At 43.4% G+C, this 4,889-nt stretch overlaps 1 long non-coding RNA gene across 1 annotated transcript; it reads left to right on the forward strand.

The window, feature by feature from the left end:
- Positions 1-2,695: 2,695 nt before the first annotated feature.
- On the forward strand, positions 2,696-4,407 carry LOC148035855 (uncharacterized). Its single transcript, XR_015691000.1, has 2 exons — positions 2,696-2,976; positions 3,384-4,407. It is a non-coding gene; the product is annotated as an uncharacterized LOC148035855 (long non-coding RNA).
- Positions 4,408-4,889: the final 482 nt, after the last annotated feature.

Genomic DNA, 4,889 nt, shown 5'->3' on the forward strand with positions numbered 1-4,889 from the left:
CATCTCAGTGTAGACGCAGATATAGACGCGAAAAACGTTTCTCTGGGGGCGTGTCTTTGAGCGCGTGTGAGGGCGCGTGTAGTCTGCAGTGTACACGCGAGGATACACGCGCTGACAGACGCCCACAGAGACATAGGTATAAATGCGCACAGAGACGCAGGTATAGATGCTGTATGTAACATGTTTTATCTACACATGGTAATATGATCTTTCTCGTGTAGATGTGGAATCCTGGATCCTCCAACACCCCATTCAACAAGGAGCAATTCATGGGGGAGATGACCAATTATCTTGGTCGCCCTCCCACTACAGATGAGGTTTTCAGTGTGATGTCTAGGACACCTATCACATCTTTGCCTACACAAGGATCAGTTGAGGTACATGGATCGGCCGAAGCACATACATCTGCAGAGGCACGTGTATCGAGTGAGGTAGAAAGTAGTGCACGTCGAGGGAGGAGGGAGAGTGGTGCGGGAGGACGAGGAGGTCGAGGGCTTTGTGGGGGTTGCCTAGGTGGTGGCTCTCGATTACCCTCACCGGAAAATGAGAGAGGTGAGCCTCCACAAATGTACTACTCTATCACTGATGTTGGTGGTATCTTGCATGACTTTGAGGGGAGGGAAGTGATAGCCTACTTGAGGAGTATCGTGCATGCCACATACAAAGATTGCATGATTCCCTTCAAGCACCAAAAAAATGGTTTGTGGCAAGCGGTGCAGAGGCGCGACGTATCCACATGGCAACCATGGGATCATCGCATTATGGATCGGGTGGCAGGGAGTCATGGGAGGCTGAGTTTGTAAGTATTATTTGATTTCGTTTTTAAATTAAATTTTGTAATTTGTTTCACTTCATTATATAGTGTGTTTTAATCCGTTGTATGTTCAAATTGTTTTGTAGTTCCATATCGTTGGTAGGATGCCTACTCCTAGAGAGGTAGGCTACCATCCAAGTCATAACTGGGCGTCCACTTGGCAGCATTTCTACGAGGAGGGACTCATCACGGAGGAGCAATATAATCGCGCCATGAGGATTCCACCACCAGAAGAGGTATGTTTTATTTTTTACATAAAAAGTATAGATAACTCTAATTTATTGTTTGTAATGGTATTTATATACTTTAATCCTTTGTGTAGGCGAACCCTGATGCAGTTGAGAATAGCGAAGGGGGGACTAGCAGTAGCGGTGGCGGCAACGGCAACGGCAGCGGCACAGGCAGTGGTGGTGGTAGCGATGATGATGCCTCTTCTGAGGAGATATAAAGAAGCCCCATGCATGCATGCCTCCCCTTGGCTTGTAATTTTCATTTTTGATATGTATTACTTTCAGCTAGTGCTTGCGACCATGATGTCACAAGCACTAGAACTCATAATGTAAAAACGTTTCATCTATATATATGAAATTTTTTGTGCTTACATTGTTTTGTTTTCAGTATCCAATCTTCAAAATAATCTTTCTCTCTTTTCCCTAAGTATATAATTTGATGTTGATGGGGAAAAAAAACCAGAGAGCATGTGGCTTTGTTAGTTTTTTCATACCTTTGTTTTGCGCGTCTATCAGCGCGTCTAAATTGCAGGATAAATGCGCGTCTATTCTCGTCAAAAACTTTCAGAGTAAACGCGGTTTTAGATGCGTAGATACACGCGTGTATAGACACACAATATGAATATATCCACTTTTTTATAAATATGATTATATATTTATGTAGTGCGTTTATACGCGCGTCTATAGGCGCGTCTAAGTGTGCATGTAACTCTGATCATAAGCGCGCTTTTAGACGCGATTTTGTAAATGCGGAAATAGACGCGTTAATAAACGCGCCCGACATTTTTTTTCACAATTCAAATATTGCATCTACAAGCGCGTCTATGGAGCCTTTTTGTTGTAGTGACATGCATTTGAGCAAAACTCCTGGATGAAAAATCGAGCTTGTGCATAGAGCCGAGAGCATTAGATGCATGCATTCCTCCTCCCTACTTCCCTTGCTACAGTTAGCTTTAGCTTAGAGGCATAGTCAAGTCTAATGACATCCTAGAGCATAATTCACCATCCATTTGAGCAATGAAAAACCATCCAAACTTTCCCGAAGTGCATGCACCCCAGGTTCTTCTATCTAAACTCCAATGCTCCGAGGTAGGCCATACATATCAAGAAAAAACTTCAAGACCCATTTGGATTTGGATAGTTTATTCGTCCATACGACAAGAGGGTGTTTGAGTCCAACATTAGCTAAGCGTGATTTGAAATCGAAGAAATTCTGGGAGGTAAAGGCCTTTCGGTGCTTTTGTTGCATGCGTGGTTAGAGAATCCCTCATTTTGCAGTTGCGAAACCTACTAAGAAACTTCAATGTGGACGCTAGACGTCACGAGAAGGCCAAGTGTAAGGCGTCAATTTGCTCGTGAATCCTTGATGTCTTGGTCGCGAATCAACCTAAATCGCGCATGGCGTCGCGACTGTGGCATTTTATACCGGAAAATCCGAAGATGCGCGGAAGGTGGAAAAGTTACGGCATGATTATCTACTACTGCATACGTGGAAAGGAAAAGCTATCAGCCGTCTTGAGGGCGTACCAGACGTACGGGGACCGCGCGTGCTGAAAGGACGACGTCAATCCGTGAGCTGTGTAATGGCCTTGCGCCAGCTCTCTTATATAAAGGGTCGGGGCTTCGGCGCTCGGTAGAGGGAAACGAGCGGGCAGAAGCTGGCTGCAGTGTACAGTGATCCACGAGAGAGAGAGAGAGAGAGAGAGAGAGAGAGCGAGCGAGCGGAATGGCTTCCGCAAAGGTCCATGCGAAGAAGGTGGAGGTGTTCGAGGTGGCTGTGAAGCAGCCGGCCTCTCTCTTGTGGAAAGGTTTCGTGGAGAAGGGCCCTGGCGGCCGCTGCCCCCGAGCATTTCGAGCGCATAGACATCGTCGAAGGGGGCAAATGGGCGACACCCGGGAGCGTGGCTCACGTCAAGTTACGGAAAATCTCGAGTAAGAACGAGTGCTGTAACTACTAGACCCCGTAGAATTTCCTCCTTAATGCCTCTCTTATAAATATCGATCGCGTTTGTTAGCGACGTCGCTTATAAGCTTTTGAACCAGCTATTGCTGCCACTTACTATTTCAGCTTTAATCGCCTACCTTTAATTCCAGACGCGCGGGCTCTCTCTCTCTCTCTCTCTCTCTCTCTCTCTCTCTCGTATATGCGTGGTTTCCTTAGCCCATGCCGAAACACGCATTTTGACACACTCGCAGATTATTTTCACATGAAAGTCTCTTTGATGGGCTCACATATTATGTTCACATTAGAACCCCCCCTTCACACACACGCACACCCACCCACACATAGAGTTATCCCCTAAGCTCTAGGAGAGTGGCTAATTATGATTGCATTGCAGGTCACCTCCCTGGCATTGACTTCTTCAAAGCTAAGTTGGAGCATTTGGACCACCATAAATGTGAGACCAAATGGAGCATAGTGGAAGGCTACGGTCTAGGCAAGTCAGAAAATGTCTAAGTGATGGTTTGGTCCGCATGTGGTAAGGTAGCTACCTAGTCACTTATTGAATTGGACAAGATAGCATTACACAATTTTTATAGCTAGTAAATGGATCAAGCTCTTTAAGCAAAGGGAGTCTACAATATATGAATTGGATGACCTAGATACAGGTATTGATATTGATAGTGTGGAACAAGAAGAAGATAATGACATGGATATGGATGAGGAAGATTGTGAATCTGTTGTACACTAATACTTTGGCATATGCCAAAGCACCAGTAGGATTGGAGAGCCAAGCGAAAGAAATGGCTATAAGAGACTACAATATGGATAAGCAATGAAAAATTAAGGATATTGTAAAATGTTTTAATAAAAAGTGAATTAATAGTGATTGATGCATCCAAAATGGGCTTTGATACCTAGGAAGGCCCCTACAAAGTTTGGTTGATATCTAGGTTTATATACAAAGTTACAAATGGTTAGAAAGAGCAATCGTTAGTTGGGACTCTCCATTGGTGAGCTTGGTAAAACATGGTGGAGGTTGATGGAGATGAGGAAGAGACATTGGTAGAGATTAAATATGTACCTCAAGATGAGTTGACTATGAACTTGGGATGCCACATGGATTTACAAGTATTGAAATTTTATAGAAGCTATCATTGCTAGGGGTGGATGTTGATGGATACATGTAGGATGGGATATCTATACTCTTGATGTCTTACAATTCAGGTGGGACTAGTTGGGCTTACAATATGAAGATGACAGGTGTTTGTGTTTTTAATCACAGTGGGTTACCTATGTGGCACCTCCGAAGGACGCGCAAGTTCAAAGGGGGTGGATGTCATGGGATTTTTGGCATGGAGTGTGAAAATGGGGCACACTCTATCTTGTGGAAGAGTTCATCTTTGTCTATAGAATGGTAAGTGATAGACTTCTTAGTAAGTGGACTTCTCTAACTTGCTCATTATTGTGATAGTAGGATTTAGTTAAGTGCAGCCTTGGGAGTTAATGATCATGTGGCTTTAAGTAGTGATTATTAGACACTTAAGTGACTTGTTATGTGGGCTATGTGGTAGAGAATGATGCGTAATTGCAAAAATTAAAGTCCCATTGTTTCAGTGGATCTATATCATGAAAAAGCTTATTAACTCAAAAATTTGATGTGCATGATGTAGCAAGCATTGGAGTCTTGTTGTAGTAGATATACATGAGAAAATAGCTTATTTGCTCAACTCACTAACAAGTACACATCTTGAAATTAGAAGGTATAAAAATTTTTACTAGGTTATTACAGATATTATTGATTTCATAAAGATAAATACCAAACAAAAAAAGAGGAAGACATGACTTGAAAGGACCTCAAATGGGCCGGCACTGGCTATGGCACTAGCCGGACCTCATACTC

Source organism: Lygodium microphyllum, chromosome 5 (genome assembly GCF_053477565.2).
Source record: "Lygodium microphyllum isolate KBCC chromosome 5, Lygodium_microphyllum_v1.1.10, whole genome shotgun sequence".
Classification (NCBI taxonomy): Eukaryota; Viridiplantae; Streptophyta; class Polypodiopsida; order Schizaeales; family Lygodiaceae; genus Lygodium; species Lygodium microphyllum.